The 17,978-nt window shown below is 37.7% G+C and overlaps 1 long non-coding RNA gene across 1 annotated transcript in view; it reads left to right on the forward strand.

Moving 5' to 3' along the window:
- LOC136794852 (uncharacterized) overlaps positions 1-17,978 on the forward strand; it is a 209,151-nt gene that overhangs the window by 88,866 nt on the left and 102,307 nt on the right. The window lies entirely within an intron of this gene.

Below are 17,978 nucleotides of genomic sequence, written 5' to 3' on the forward strand. Positions count from 1 at the left end.
GTCTACTCCAAAGACTTAAATTTCAATTCTGCTCTACGATACTGGCCTGTGAGGCCTTGAGAAAATACCCTAATTTCTTTGAGTCATCATGTCCTCATTAAAAAGAAAAATGGACCCAACCAAACCAAATAAACAAACCTCATTCTAAAAATGGCATGAAATAAAGAGTGTTGTGAGCACTTTGGAGGATGCTTTCATGGAGGTTGTATTGTTTAATTCTCTCTGCAAGTCCATGACATAATCTATTTTAGGACAACTATACTGATACAGACAGATCCTCAGAGAGATGAAAGTAGTTTGCTTGAATTTGTACAGAAAAGGCATACAGAAAATGCAGTCTCGTGTCTTCTGAACGTAAATCCTTATTTTGGCCAATTCACTCAGCAACAGAAATAACATTAATAATACTAATACTAGTAATGATAAATAATGCCTAACCTATATGGTTGTTATCAGGATTGAATGAAAGAAGTGTAAATCATAAGAGGGACTTCCCTGGCGGTCCAGTGGTTGAGTTTTCACCTTCCAATGCAGGGGGTGAGGGTTCGATCCCTGGTTTGGGAGCTAAGATCCCACGTGCCTCGTGGCCAAAAAACCGAAACATAAAACAGAAGCAATATTGTAACAAATTCAATAAAGACTTTAAAAATAGTTCACATCAAAAAAAATCTTTAAAAAAATTGTAAGTTGCAGCAAAAAGTGAGTCAATATTACTGTTCTTCAAAATTGTTTTTCCCATCAGTAAGAGATAGGCATGGTCTAATCCATACTGAAAAGACGATGGAAGCCTTACACGGGATCCTAGAAAATCTCTCCTAGCCAGCCTCTAAAAGGCACAGGGCATCATGCTGTTTCCAAGTTTCTTTAATTGACATTTTGACTCTGCTTGTTCACTCTTTGAGAGCTTAAAAAATTCAGCTCACATGTTCTGAGCTGCAGTGTACTCTCTGAGGGTTATGCTGTAGGGTAAGGGAATGACAGAAATGTTGTCTTCAGAGATAAAAATAAGACCAATCAGTGACAGTCATGGGAACCCCTGTTCTGGAGGGAGAAGGACATTAAAAGAGCTTAGAGGAGGCTCGGAGGTTGTGGGAGTCAGGGCCAGATTGTCAAGGTGACTCAGCACAGATGTCAGCTTAGGTTTTGAACTTTATCTGCTTTGACTTTCAGAACCCATTTTTAAAAGGTGAGGAAGTCATGGAAAAGAACCAGTCTGTGGTATCTCTACCAACTTGAAAAAACTAATGCAACTCTATATGTAAGGCTTCTTTTCCCATTGACACATGAAGTGTTTTACATGACACACAAAATCCAAAGGAAAATAAGTTGTTTTGAGCACACACATGTTCACAGATATATTTTAAATCACTTTGTAAATGATTGATATTCATGAACCTTAATAAAAAACTCAACAGCACATTTAAAGTGAAGTTGAAATAGAGTGTCTCCACATTATTGTGAAAGCCCACTTTAGCCTCATCTCATAATTACCTTTCTAAAAAAATTGCATGTTTGGTTTGAATTTTTACATATTCTTCTTTCTTGGAAAATAATCAGAAGTTACTACTAACATGTACTATTTGAACAAAAGTATTACTCCTGAACCATAAGGTCTAAAGTTCTGTTTTTTTCTCATGTTTATTTCCCCCCTCTGGCTTCATTTAGTAAATTTCAGTTTCCCCAATGTAACAAGTTCAATAGAGGTCAGTGGCCTCTCATGTCACTAGTTTGTTTACTTTTATCTCCACTTGACCTAGATTAAAAAGTCAAGCCTTTTTGGCAGGAGAAATAATTTGAAAAAGGACTGTAATGTTTCCAGGATGGCTAACATGAATAGGAAGCTTCTATCTGTAATTACAGGCAGATCGAGTAAGTCCAAAATTGTTTGTTTAATCAGAGTTTCTCAGTGTGGCTTCAATGGGGTATGAAAACATGTCTATTAAGGTTATGTTCATTATCACTCTGTGAGCCACAGTCAATGTAAATGACTGGCAGTTAATTATGCTTTAGTAGTATAGACTTGGCTAAAGTTTTGGGTGTGATCTGGCATCCTACATCAAATTGTAAAACAATACCGTTATAAGTGTAACAGCTAATGACAATTCTTGTGATTTGTATCAGAGAAGAAAAAATAGTAAAATCTTGAACATGTTTGTTTTCCCCTTTTGTTCCCAAGGCTATTATTGTCTTTTTATTTTTTAACATCTTTATTGGAGTATAATTGCTTTACCATGTTGTGTTAGTTTCTGCTGTATAACGAAGTGAATCAGCTATGTGCATATGCATATCCCATATCCCCTCCCTCTTGTGTCTCCCTCACACCCTCCCTATCCCACCGCTCTATGTGGTCACAAAGCACTGAGCTAATCTCCCCGTGCCATGCAGCTGCTTTTCACTATCTGTTTTACATTTAGTAGTGTATATATGTCAATGCTACTCTCTCACTTTGTCCCAGCTTACCCTTCCCCCTCGCCGTATCAAGTCCATCCTCTATGTCTACATCTTTATTCCTGTCCTGCCCCTAGGTTCTTCAGAACCATTTTTTTTTTTTTTTTTGTGGTACGTGGGCCTCTCACTACTTTGGCCTCTCCCGCTGTGGAGCACAGGCTTTGGACATGCAGGCCCAGTGGCCACGGACCACGGGCCCAGCCGCTCCGTGGCACGTGGGATCCCTCCGGACTGGGGCACAAACCCATATCCCCCGCATCGGCAGGCGGACTCTCAACCACTGTGCCACCAGGGAAGCCCCCATTTATTTGTTTAGATTCCGTATATATGTGTTAGCATACGGCATTTGTTTTTCTCTTTCTGACTTATTTCACTCTTTATGACAGACTCTAGGTCCATCCACTTCACTACAAATAACTCAGTTTCGTTTCTTTTTATGGCTGAGTAATATTCCATTGTATATATGTGCCACATCTTCTTTATCCATTCATCTGTCAATGTACACTTAGGTTGCTTCCATGTCCTGGCTATTATAAACAGAGCTGCAATGAACATTGTGGTACATGACTCTTTGAATTATGGTTTTCTCAGTGTATATGCCCAGTAGTGGGATGGCTGGGTCATATGGTAGTTCTAGTTTTAGTGTTTTAAGGAACCTCCATACTGTTCTCCATAGTGGCTCTATCAATTTACATTCCCACCAACAGTGCAAGAGGATTCCCTTTTCTCCACACCCTCTCCAGCACTTATTGTTTGTAGATTTTTTGATAGTGGACATTCTGACTGGTGTGAGGTGATACCTCACTGTAGTTTTGATTTGCATTTCTCTAATAATTAGAGATGTTGAGCATCTTTTCATTTGCTTTTTGGCCATATGTATGTTTTCTTTGGAGAAATATCTATTTAGATCTTCCACCCAGTTTTTGATTGGGTTATTTGGTTTTATTGATATTGAGCTGTGTGAGTTGTCTGTATATTTTAGAGATTAATCCCTCGTCTGTTGTTGTGTTTGCAAATATTTTCTCCCATTCTGAGAAATATTTCCAAATATTTCTTCCCATTGTTTTGTTTGTGGTTTCCTTTGCTGTGCAAAAACTTTTAAATTTAAGTAAATCCCATTTGTTTATTTTTGCTTTTATTTTCATTAATTTAGGAGGGGGATCAAAAAAGATCTTGTTGCAATTTATGCCAAAGAGTGTCTGCCTGTGTTTTCCTCTAAGAGTTTTATAGTGTCTGGCCTTATGTTTAGGTCTTTAATCCATTTTGAGTTTGTTTTTGTGTATGGTGTTAGGGTGTGTTCTAATTTCATTCTTTTACATGTAGCTGTCCAGTTTTCCTAGCATAACTTATTGAAGAGACTGTCTTTTCTCCATTGTATGTTCTTGCCTCCTTTGTCATAGATTAGATGACCATAGGTGCATGGATTTATCTCTGGGCTTTCTATACTGTTTCACTGATTTATATTTCTGTTTTTGTGCCAGTACCACACTGTTTTGATTACTGTAACTTTGTAATATAGTCTGGAGTCAGGGAGCCTGATTCCACCAGCTTCGTTTTTCTTTCTCAAGATTGCTTTGGCTATTTGGAGTCTTTTGGGTTTCCATACAAACTGTAACAATTTTTTTCTTCCAATTCTGTGAAAAATGCCCATGGTAATGTGATAGGGATTGCATTGAATCTGTAGATTGCTTTGGGTAGTTTAGTCATTTTTTACAATATTGATTTTTCCAGTCCAAGAACATGGTATATCTCTCCAACTGTTTGTGTCATCTTTGATTTCTTTCATCAGTGTCTTATAGTTTTCTGAGTACAGGTCTTTTGCCTCCTTAGGTAGGTTTATTCCTAGGTATTTTATTCTTTTTTGTTGCAATGGTGAAAGAGTTTGTTTCCTTAATTTCTCTTTCTCATCTTTTGTTGTTAGTGTATAGGAATTCAAGAGTTTTCTCTGTGTTAATTTTTTATCCTGCAACTTTATCAAATTCGTTGATGAACTCCAGTAGTTTCCTGGTGACATCTTTAGGATTTTCTACTTATAGTATCATGTCATCTGCAAACAATGACAGTTTTACTTCTTCTTTTTCAATTTGGATTCCTATTATTGTCTTCTGACTCAGAATTGTGAAGAAATGAAAGTGCTTCCTGGTGTACAATGCTAAGCCCATTAAACTCAAGCCCATTAACAAATGCAGTCACATTTTCACTTTCTAAAATATTGGAGTCAAGATATACTTAAAACAACAATTAACCTTAGGAATGGATATGATAACAGCAGCATCCTTTCTATGTGTGCTCTAGCCAGAATTCCTAATTTAATCTGAGAAATGTAAATACAGTTATCCCTCTTATAACAGAGGATCAAGGTTATCTCAACCTCGGCACTATTGACATTTGGGGCCAGTGGTTCTTTGTTGTGGGGGCTGTCCTGTACACTGTAGGATGTTTAGCAGCATCCTTGGCTTCTACCCAGTAGATGTTGATAGCGCCACCCCCCTACCCTCTTCCCCCGCTATGACAACCAAAAATGTCTCCAGAAATAGCCAAGTGTCCCAGGGGTGGGGGAAGGGGCAAATTACCCTAGTGGAGAACCCATACACTAAAGACATTCCTGGGTTTCATGGTTAGGTTTGGTATTACAATTTAAAGCACATTTTACCTATGGAAAATACTTGAAAGATCCATAGTCTTTTCTAGGAAGATTTTTAAAAAAGGAACTATATCATACATCTGGCAGACATTGGCCAGTAAAGATGTCTTCTTGTGAACTTTCCAGTGCTGTAATTTAGTCAGACATTTAGAGGAGTAGGGATTTCAAGGCATTTCTGTTTTCAAGCCCACAGAATTCAATGGCATGTTTTAAAAATTATGGTTAAAGTAACTGAAGTGTAAATTTTGTAATTCTCATATTGACTTCATTTCAAAAAAGAAAATAACATTTAGATTTAGAGAGAAACAAGCTGTCAACAGCTTTGGGAAATCTCTAGGTAGGTCTAACGATGCCAAAGTCCATGGGAATAAAATTAGGCCTTTTCTCAGTGATGTTGCCATGGAGAATCATGTTTTCATCCTTCTGTCCACATGATTTTCTAGTTTATAATATGCACATATAGTATTGAGAGTACATGTATTGTTAATATTCTCCTGTCAACAACTCTTCCTGTACACTCTTTTGTTTTTCCTTTTATGTTTTTGTTAAGCTTATTTATATTTATATAGAGTTAAATAAAAATTGATTCACAATACATTGGCTTTAGGATTTATAACAGTTGGCCTTACCATTAGACTTTTATGCATTTATGAGAGTGTATATACATGGGTTCTCGGGAGGACCCCCATTTTGCCTGCCTTTTTATATCCATTTATAAGCCTCTCCCTCACCGTGTCTTCTACCTACAGCAGGTATGTTGTCCATAGGAAAAGGTATTTTCAAGATCTTTCAGTTTAAACTCAGCCAGATACAGATTCTGCATCAAAATGCATTGTAGAAGTCAGAATACCCCCAAATTACAAAAGCTCAGTCATCCTCCTCTCTTCTGTCAATCTCAGGTAAGATGTGCATGCAGTGCTCTGGCTTTTCTGGGACTGACTGCTCTGGCCCTTCAGGGTGCCCATTTAGTGCCACAGCTGCTTGCCTGCCCAAGACTCCCTGTAGGGCTGCCCCATAGCAGGTCTGAGACCCTGACAAATTCTCTACTAAGTATGTTAGGCTGTGTATTTTATTTTCTCCCATCACCTTCAACACCACCACCCCCTTTCTTAAAGTTGAAGACAATTCAAATTTTTCAAAGCTTAAAGGAAACAGTGTAAATCTTACATTTGACTCTTGTCCCTCATCTGCCCATTTCCTATCTTCCTCCAGCCACAGGTAACCACTGTTGTCAGTTTCTTATGTGTCCTTCCAGAATTAATAAAAACAAAACAATTTTATTCAAGCACATAGCAGTATCGTCTTTTCTTCTCTTTCTTACACAAAAGAGAAGATGCCATACATTAAAGTTTACTGAGTTTAAAGTTTTTTGAGCTCTGCCCACCAGAGCAACACCCAGCTCTACACAGCACCAGTCCCTTCCATCAGGAAGCTTGCACAAGCCTCTTAGATAGCCTCATCCACCAGAGGGAAGACAGCAGAAGCAATAAGAACTATAATTCTGCAGCCTGTGGAACAAAAACCACATTCACAGAAAGAAAGACAAAATGAAAAGGTAGAAGACTATATACCAGATGAAGGAAGAAGATAAAACCCCAGAAAAACAACTAAATGAAGTGGAGATAGGCAACCTTCCAGAAAAAAGAATTCAGAATAATGATAGTGATGATCCAGGACCTCGGAGAAAGAATGGAGTCAAAGATTGAGAAGATGCAAAAAATGTTTAACAAAGATTTAGAAGAATTAAAGAGCAGACACGTAGAAGAATTGAACAAACAAACAGAGATGAACAATACAATAACTGAGATGAAAAATACACTAGAAGGAATCAATAGCAAAATAACTGAGGCAGAAGAACGGATAAGTGACCTGGAAGACAGAATGGTGGAATTCACTACCGTGGAGCAAAATGAAGAAAAAAGAATGAAAAGAAATGAAGACAGATTAAGAGAACTCTGGAACAACATTAAACACACCAACATTCGCATTATTTGGGTACCAGAAGGAGAAGAGAGAGAGAAAGGACCCAAAAAAATCTTTGAAGAGATTATAGTCAAAAACTTCCCTAACATGGGAAAGGAAATAGCCACCCAAGTCCAGGAAGCTCAGAGAGTCCCAGGCAGGATAAACCCAAGGAGAAACATGCCAAGACACATAGTAATCAAATTCACAAAAACAAAAGACAAAGAAAAATGATTGAAAGCAACAAGGGGAAAATGACAAATAACATACAAGGGAACTCCCATAAGGTGAACAACTGATTTATCAGCAGAAACTGTACAAGCCAGAAGGGAGTGGCATGATATATTTAAAGTGATGAATGGAAAGAACCTACAACCAAGAACACTCTAGCCGGCAAGGATCTTATTCAGATTTGACAGAGAAATTAAAACCTTACAGACAAGCAAAAGCTAAGAGAATTCAGCACCTCCAAACCAGCTTTACAACAAATGCTAAAGGAACTTCTCTAAGTGGAAAACGCAAGAGAAGAAAAAACAAACCTGAAACAACTGGGAAAATAATAATAGGAACATACATCTCAATAATTACCTTAAATATGAATGGATTAAATGCTCCAACCAAAAGACACAGACTGGCTGAATGGATACAAAAACAAGATCCATATATATGCTGTCTACAAGAGACCCACTTCAGACCTAGGGACACATACAGACTGAAAGTGAGGGGATAGAAAAAGATATTCCATGCAAATGCAAATCAAAAGAAAGCCAGTGTAGCAATACTTGTATCAGATAAAATAGACTTTAAAATAAAGAATGTTACAAGAGAAAAGGAAGGACACTACGTAATGATCAAGGGATCTATCCAAGAAGAAGATATAACAATTATAAATATATATGCACCCAACATAGGAGCAACTCAATACATAAGGCAAATGCTAACAGCTATAAAAGAGGAAATTGACAGTAAGACAGTAATAGTGGGAAGCTTTAACACCTCACGTACACCAATGGACAGATCATCCAGACAGAAAATTAATAAGGAAACACAAGCTTTAAGTGACACAATAGACCAGGTGGATTTAATTGATATTTATAGGACATTCCATCTGAAAGCAGCAGATTACACTTTCTTCTCAAGTGCATAGGGAACATTCCCCAGGATAGATCACATCTTGGGTCACAAAGCAAGCCTCGGTAAATTTAAGAAAATTGAAATCATATCAAGCAACTTTTCTGACCACAATGCTATGAGATTAGGAATCAGTTACAGGGAAAAAAGTATAAAAAAACACAAACACATGGAGACTAAACAATATGTTACTAAAAAGCAAGAGATCACGGAAAAAATCAAAGAGGAAATAAAAAAATACCTGGAGAAAAATGACAATGAAAACACGACGATCCAAAACCTATGGCATGCAACAAAAGCAGTTCTAAGAGGGAAGTTTATAGCAATACAAGCCTACCCCAAGAAACAAGAAAAATCTCAAATAAACAACCTAACCTTACACCTAAAGGAACTAGAGAAAGAAGAACAAACAAAATCCAAAGTTAGTGGAAGGAAAGGAATCATAAAGATCAGAGCAGAAATAAGTGAAATAAAAACAAAGAAAACAGTAGCAAAGATCAATAGCCGAAGCAATCTTGAGGGAAAAAAATGGAGCTGGAGGAATCAGACTCCCTGACTTCAGACCATACTAAAAAGCTTCAGTAATCAAGACAATATGGTACTGGCACAAAAATAGAAATATAGAATAATATAACAGGATAGAAAGCCCAGAGATAAACCCATGCATCTATGGTCAACTAATCTATGACAAAGGAGGCAAGGATATACAATGGAGAAAAGACAGTCTCTTCAATAAGTGGAGCTGGGAAAACTGGACAGCTACATGTAAAAGAATGAAATTAGAACACTCCCTAACACCATACACAAAAATAAACTCAAAATGGATTAAAGACCTAAACATAAGCCTGGACACTCTAAAACATAAATCACAGCAAGATCCTTTTTGGCCCACCTCCTAGAGAAATGGAAATAAAAACAAAAATAAACAAATGGGACCTAAGGAAACTTAAAAGCTTTTGCACAGCAATGGAAACTATAAGCAAGATGAAAAGACAACCCTCAGAAAGGGAGAAGATATTTGCAAACGAAGCAATGGACAAAGGATTAATCTGCAAAATATATAAACAGCTCATGCAGCTCAATATTAAAAAACAAACAACCCAATCAAAAAATAGGCAGAAGACCTAAATAGACATCTCTCCAAAGAAGACATACAGATGACCAATATGCACATGAAAAGTTGCTCAACATCACTAATTATTAGAGAAATGCAAATCAAAACTACAACGAGGTATCACCTCACACCAGTTAGAATGGGCATCATCAGAAAATCTACAAACAACAAATGCTGGAGAGGGTGTGGAGAAAAGTGAACCTTCTTGCACTGCTGGTGGGAATGTAAATTGATACAGCCACTATGGAGAACAGTATGGAGGTTCCTTAAAAAACTAAAAATAGAACTGCCATACAACCCAGTAATCCCACTACTGGGCATATACCCAGAGAAAACTATAATTTAAAAAGACACATGCACCCCAACGTTCATTGCAGCACTATTTACAATAGCCAGGTCATGGAAGCAGCCTAAATGCCCATCAACAGACAAATGGATAAAGAAGATGTGGCTCATATATACAATGGAGTATTACTCAACCATAAGAAGGAATGAAATTGGGTCATTTGTAGAGACGTGGATAGACCTAGAGACTGTCATACAGAGTTAAGTAAGTCAGAAAGAAAAAAACAAATATCGTATTTTAATGCATATATATGGAATCTAGAAAAATGGTACAGATGAACCAGTTTGCAAGGCTGATATAGAGGCACAGATGTAGAGCACAAACGTATGTACACCACGGGGGGAAAGTGGAGGGAGGGTGGTGGTGATGGGATGAATTGGGAGATTGCGATTGACATATATATACTAATACGTATATAATAGATAAGTATTAAGAACCTGCTGGATGAAAAATAAATAAATAAAATTTTTAAAAAATTTAATTAATATTTATTTATTTATTTGACTGCATTGGGTCTTAGTTGCGGCACACAGGATCTTCATCGCAGCATGTGGGATCTTTCGTTGTGGTGTATGGGCTACTCGCTTGTTGTGGTGTGTGGGTTTTCTCTTCTCTAGTGGTGGTGCGCAGGCTCCAGAGCACATAGGCTCTGTAGTTTGTGGCATGTGGGCTCTCTAGTTGAACAGCGCGAGCTCAGTAGTTGTGGCACGTTGGCTTATCCCCTGCATTGGAGGGTGGATTCTTTACTCCTGGATTACCAGGGAAGTCCTTTACTCTTTGTTTTAGCTATAAATATTATTCATTATATGAATGTTCAATAATTTATTTATTCCCTTATAGATGGACACTTGCATTGGTTCCATTCTTCCACTATCACATTGGTAGTTAACATTTAACCATTATTTTTTGCACAAGTGCAAGTATATATGTAGGATAAATTCACAAGTGAAACTGCAGGCTCCAGGGGTATGTGCAGTTCTTATTTTGATAGATATTGGGAAACAGTCTTCCATAGGGATAATCTTAGCAGCAACATATGAGAGTGCCTATTTCCTCACAGCCTGGGCAACAGAATATTAACACAATTTTAAATTCTAACAATGTGATAGATAAAATTGGGATAGTTGAAATTCACATTTCTGTTTTTATGAATGAGGCTGAGATCTATGGCGCAGTCTTTTTTTTTTTTTTTTTTTTTTTGTGGTACGCGGGCCTCTCACTGCTGTGGCATCTCCCGCCGCGGAGCACAGGCTCCGGACGCGCAGGCCCAGCGGCCATGGCCCACGGGCCCAGCCGCTCCACGACACGCGGGATCCTCCCGGACCGGGGCACGAACCCGCGTCCCCCGCATCGGCAGGCGGACTCCCAACCACTGCACCACCAGGGAAGCCCATATGGCGCAGTCTTGATTGGGTGGACCTTTTGAATTCCTGTTGGACTGTGCCCCTTTAACTCTCATAATTTTATGCAATATGAAGTCATACGGGGGCTGCTCAGAAGGTAGGACCCTCCAGCTCTGTGTCTGGATGTCAAGGTTGACACAGCTCAGATAATGTGCTTAAGTGTGTTTCACTATTTCTCTTAGAATGAGCCCATTATTTATCTGTCAGATTACTGAATTTCATAACTACTAATTTGTATTTTCTTCTGATAGTTTATGTATTCTAAGACTAGCAGTTTTATTAAATCACTTGTCTTTATCTGTGATGACAAACACTGTCTATTTCCTGTGTAAGTGCTCTGGAATTATGACAAAAGGATAATGGTTTTTCATTATGGCAAATCTGACATTCTCCCTCCATTTCCATCACATGAAGGACAAAATAATGGAGGGGTTTCTTTTCAAAAATTGTCCTCTGGGTATCATCTTTTCCATTGCATTCTCTTCTATACAGGTGGATGTAGAAGATGCCACCAGGTGAATGCATTCATATAGGCATTCAACATTCAGCCAGTATTTATTGAGTATCTACTTTATGCCAGGCACTGTTAGAGGCACTTACTAAGATCTGTTACAGCCCAGGAAAGACAGACATTGTGTATTCTTCAAGCTTACTGCATTGTGTGTGAGTAGGAAGGACTATGCATGGACACCACATATTGCACTCTCTATCAAAATATCAAGACTAGCAATCGGGACACCAAGTTCTATTCTTGGATTTGCCCTTATCTTCCTGTGAATATTGGGCAAGTTCTTTCGTCTCTATGGGCCCCAGATTTCTCATCTGTGAAAAATGTAATGTTGACTAGAATAGATGATATTTACATCCCTTCTAGTTTTAACATTCTAAGATCATATTGCCCATATGCTACTTTTACAATTTAAAAAATACCGAAGAATCCACATTTATATACTAAGAAGAATAATTGTGCCCCCCGTCCCATTTGTGGATACTCCTCCAAGTATTCATAATTATTCCTTTTCCATCTGGAGGTAGCAGGGCATATATTTTCCACAGGAATATATTAGAGCTTGTATGTAAACATTTGCATTAAAAAATGTCTGAGGACATTAACTATTCAACATTTATGACATATTTTTTTGTTGAAGTATTTCTGAGTGAATAAAATGTCACAAAATATAAATCTCAGCAAAAATCTTTGACAATAGACAGACTCTGGAGAAGCCAGGAGTACTCAGAACATGGATGTCAGAAACAGACATTGTGATGTTGGCCTGTGCCCTGTAGGACCATCTCATCCCTCACTCTGGAAGGAGCTGTCTCCACTGGAGCAGAAGATATTGTAGTCTAACTCTTCATCTAGAACCAGGCTACCTGCCTATGAATCTGGAAGCAGTGGATTCATTTTTGAAAGATGATTGAAAACATCCCACAATATCATTTCATCAAGTCACCCTTAACCTGCTTTTTCCATACCCATCTCTGTTCTCTCTTATATTCACCGTGGGGTATTCCTCAGGTTAAACGATTTCATCTGACATGGCAGCAGGTTAAACTGTACACTCAGTTTTAAAATGTATCCTATTTCAGTGATTTTTCAATCCAATTTTAAACAAGTGAAAGAATTTCATTGTTTATCTTTAATGCAAAATACTTAATGGTATTAACTTATCACTTGTCACTTTGGATAAACAATTAGTATCTCTTTATTATCTTCAAGTTAACATGATTTAGTGGAAAAACAATGGAGTTTTGGAGTCTTGTTTTAAATGCCATTTTCATCAATTACTGGTTGTAATTTACCAGCTTTATAATTTATATGAATTTCAGATTTTTTTCCCTCAGATGATGATACTAATAACTTTCAAATTATTATAAGCTTAGAAATAATATATAAACATACAAAACTATCTATACACAGTAGGACTCAATAAATGTTAGTTGTTTTATCATTATCATTATCAGCATTATTACAGCTTATCAGATAAGATATCTGCTAGCAATTTTTCCTCTAAATTTTTCATATAAGGCAAAGATTAGGAAATTAGGTCTTGCTGTTCTTATTTCTTATTGGTATTTGAGAAAAATTTATTTCTTATTGCTATTTGAAAACATCTAGCAACTTACATGATGAATATTCAAATATCGGACATATTCAAAGAGAGATGACTCACTGCTCACATAACTGCTAATTGATCACTGTGTATAGAAAGTAGTGTGTTTATTCCTAAAATGCCAACAGTAGAGCTCTTCAATGAGCTATTTTTCTCATGATTGCTGTTCTCAAATTCATTATCATGAAAATATCAACATCATATTTTATTTAATGCAATTGGCCTTTCTTAAGTTTGGAGACTTAACGAAGAAAGCAATTCTGTTTTTAGAGGAGAAAAGAAGGCTGAAATGCCATAAAGGAGTCATCCAAACAGGGGCACAAGTGTGCATTTCAGAACTCAGCCTGGCCTTCCAGGGACACAGCACCACTGCAGAGCAGAGCCTCTAGATGGCGAAGGAACACCGCGGAGTCGGCGTGGGCTTTGCACCGCCCAGCGGCGATAGAGCTCAGAGCCGGGTGATTTAACAGCCCGCACGCTGACCGGTCAGGATAGCAATACCAATTCACCAAGTTATTAATAATGCTCTCAACATAAAGGCCGAACTCATATTTTCAGGCCACTGTGTACCTCCGCCTTAAAAGAAATGCTGAAATATAAGAGCGCACGATGTGTGATACAGCAACGCATCTTTTTTCTAAAAGGAAAGCGTTTTTAGGAGGTTGGCCTTTCATTGTTTTAGAAGCAATGACCTTTTTGGAGGGGAAGTGCGAGACCCTCAGAGAGCCGCCTGAGAGCAGAGTGGTTATGGTCCAGACCGAGAACTCCACACGGTGGGTGTGAGTTTGATTCCTCGCTCCTCCACTCGCTGTGTGTACTTGTCTAAGGTATGGACTCTCTCTGGGCTTTGGTTTGTAGTCTGGAGATAACAAGGGCACCTACAGCATCATGTGGTTGTCAAGAGTAAAAAGCTTGGCACAGAGCTTGGCACGTGGTAAGTGCCCCATAAATGGCAGAATTGGAGCCTGATGAGGTTCTAGTACGAGTTAGATAGGTTTATTCAAGTTGAACAATCCACATCATGGAAAAGTAATACATCACTAGAATCTGAAGCAGTGATCAGGCATCCTATCAGCTTTTTATACCTTGCTATTTAAGTAAAGGAATGTGCCGACTTCGCTTTTTCTGGCTGACAGAATGTCTTGGAGGGAGGAGGGGTGGCTGCAAAGTTCTGACAGGAAGTTCAGGGTACACTTAAGCACACCACCCCGACGTAGCTTTTCAATAGAATTCTGGTGCTTCTTAAAAATCAGCGTAAACAATCTTGTCAACAGCTGATTTTCAGAAAGGAGAGGGAAGAGGAAGAGTGTTTTTCCTGATGCCTGGAACCCAGAGCATTATGCTACCAGATTATGGTTAAAGTTGGTGCCCTCAAGAAGCATCTACCAAAGGAATCATAGAGAAATCACAGAAAGTGATAGTTTGAATGGTTTTCCTGTAACAGTTGAAAGACAGTGTATTACAGCTATGTAAATGTAGGAGGTTTGGAAAAATATGACACGTTAAACAAAGTAAAATTGCAGCAAGGGGTGAGAAGCGATCTTTTTAAAAATCCCATTGTCCTCATCTTTTTATATTTTGGCCTAATCTTTTCATTCTCAATGAACTTTCAGCCGTAAATTACCTGGGAAACACGTAAATAGTGATGCCAGAAGTTAAAGGAGGTGGAGCTTTAAATACTTTCCTAGGTACCCATATTCAATTACCTGAAAATAAATGGAAAAAAATAGGCACTTCTGGTTTTTATGCAGAAACAACAGCAGATCTAAATGACAGTATTTAACTTACACTATCTTCTCCTTGCCCCAGAGAATCAGGAAACAGGGAAATCTGTTCTGCAGGCCTCCCAGAGCCCACATCCCTGGGCAGCGGTGTGTGGCCGCAGGCCAGTCCTGCTCCTGTCCGCACTGCTCTGCTAAAGTGGCCTCTACCCTGCCCTTTCCCTCCTCACCTCCCGAGGTCAGTGGACCTGAAGCAGGGATGTCAGTGGCTCTGTGGACCTGAAGCACGGGCCTCTCCTTGCAAAGCAGAAGTTCCAATTCTTGCCTAGGCCAATGAGGTCTTCTCAGTGCTCTTTGGAAAGTTACACATAATGGAAACAATCCCTGTGTACTTAGGTTTTACTACATAAAACCTAACTACATAGGCTTCCATAGATTCTGCTCTAACCATGGTTTAAATTTGTTCTTTCCACTTGCACTTATTTTGTGCCTATTACATGCCAGGTCCTGTGCTATATGCTGTACAGACACATAATAGAGTAGGATGTGGTCCCTGCTCTCAGGTGTTAATGGGAGAAACAAGCAGGGAAAGACAAAGAAGGCATTACACTGCGGGCACACCTGGTATGTGATTCGCCTACTGCTTTTCTGGAGTCGTTGTCTTTGGGAACTGGGGTGGTTGGCGATGCATTAATTGTGCAGGCAGGGAGCTGGTGTGAGGGCAGAAAAAGGAAGAGGTCTCGACCTTACACATCATGTCAGGATTATCTTAGCATTACATATCACAGAGCAACCGTTCCATCACAGAGTGTGGCAAGTTGGGCCCTGTATAGTATAATCTACTTTATTAGGGAATTACTTTCAGAGATGTAGGGGCAATCTGTAGTATTCACGATGACTCAGAATGATGATTTTTTTTCTTTGCCAAACGGTGTCTCTCTCTGTTGGAAACACCCATCTCTCTATGCACAGTGAGCTTCCTGAAACCTGAGACAAGGCTGTAAGGAAAGAGATAAAATTATAATTTTTTTATTCAACTGAAAGGAGGAAGAGGGGAATTGGTTAGGATTTGGAGATGTTAGGTCTCTTGATTTCTTGTATGAATACCCAGTGTATGAGATTATGGAACAAACTCTGGGATAACTCGAATTGACAGCCTTAGAAATAACAGATATATAAATAGGTTTTAATTGCCTTTTATTTTTTAAATTTAATTTTTATTTTATATTATAGATGATTTACAATGTTGTGTTAGTTTCAGGTGAACAGCAAAGTGATGGTTTAATTGTCTTTTAATGGCACAATCTTAAGATAAAAGCCAATATTGGTACAATGTTTGGAAGTAGGCTTTTGGTATAAAGTCATTTTCAAATGTGAGGGGTTTTTTTTGCCATTCCTTTTCTCGTAGGTAATCATAATTTTACTGTACACATCAATACTGCTGCACTGTGTCATTCAGGTTTCTTTGAATGGAATAGTAATACTAATAAGATGCAAGCTACCATCTAGAACATAAGCGAGAACTGGAATCTGGAATTAGGAATTACCATAGGCACATGAATAAATGGGGACCATCCGTGTTTCTTACAGAAACCCAGAGGTTGACTCTTTGGATGTTGAGAGCAATTGAATATGATTAATATGTGTGTATGTGTATGTGTGTGTTTGTGTATTCTAAAATTTATAATGTATTTCTGCCATCTTTATTAAAAGTCTTTAAAATGTGAAAATATGAAGAAACACATATTCATCTGAAACATGAAGCAGTCCTCAAGGAAAACCTTTCAAAACTTCATCTTAACACCCAGGAAGTGTCAAGTCATTTGTCATGTATAATTGATACATCCCTTCTTCCCTTTCCTCTCTGAGCACAGACTAGTAAATAACACAGTTTTCAACAATTTGTTTCCATGTGTGGATAGATGTTTTGCTTAATTTGTCAATTCTGAAAATTCATTTATTCTGCTCCATTTTTGTTCTAGGATGCAAACATATACATACCTGCTACTGCAAATATGGAATACAAATCTTAATTTTGTTATGTTAAAAAACAGCATTGTTTGTGTACAGCCTTTGCATTTGATTTATCAAAGCATCACAGTATTTAAGTAAGGTGAGATAGTTTGATGAAATGCAGAAAAGTCTAGTTGCAGAAAGGTCATGGGACTAATATAAGCATAGTCTATTCAACTATATATATGTGCAGAGGCTACTGGTCAATGATTTCCCTCCTCCAGGATGGTTTTGGAATTAGAAAAAATTTTAGCATTTATTATGTTATATGATCATGCAGAGTATATGCTCAATTAATACATAGTTATTTAAAGTTAATTTTGGATTATCTTCCTTTAGGGGAAGTAGATTTTGCATAGCTAATCTGCAAATATTTGTTTTACCATCTTACTGTGTGGTTAGAAGTTTAATTATCAGTGGTTTTATTGAAATGTATGAGAATTCAAAACTTTATATCTGATGATCTAGTCATATAACCTAAAACTAACTCAGCTGGGTTTTCTCAATCCATGTGGAAATTTGATACTGTCATTTCTTAGAGAAATAAAAATCACCAGAGTAAGGAAAACTCTATCTTTTATCCCTTTCACCAGTTAGGATGGTGATAAAATATTTTAGTTTCAAACAATAAGCAAAAGAACACAAATACAGCAGAAGAGTAATTGGCAAATGATTGTAATAATTTATTTATTTAATCATGGCAATGAAAGTAAAATAGATTCTCACGTGGTTAACCTTTTTTCCATGAATAATTAAAAGGTAGCTATATTATTTTTAAAGTTCTTCTCAGTCTTCAGGGAAAATGAACAATAAAATATAGTAGGGAACTAAAGCAGTTATTTGAGTTACTCTCTCAAAAATTCTAACTAGTTACATATATGCTACATAATTGAAGCCAAGACAGATATTTTAACTGAAATAGATAAATAATTCCTTTGGTTTGCTAATATGATCAACATTTATCTGTATCCGAAAAAGTGTACTAATTTTCAATGTTATGTTTTCTATTAACTTCAGAAAAGCTCTCTTCTTTTTAGAGAAAGTTGTAAATTAAATTCAGTGTCTTTTTTATCCTTAAAACA

Source organism: Kogia breviceps, chromosome 9 (genome assembly GCF_026419965.1).
Source record: "Kogia breviceps isolate mKogBre1 chromosome 9, mKogBre1 haplotype 1, whole genome shotgun sequence".
Classification (NCBI taxonomy): Eukaryota; Metazoa; Chordata; class Mammalia; order Artiodactyla; family Physeteridae; genus Kogia; species Kogia breviceps.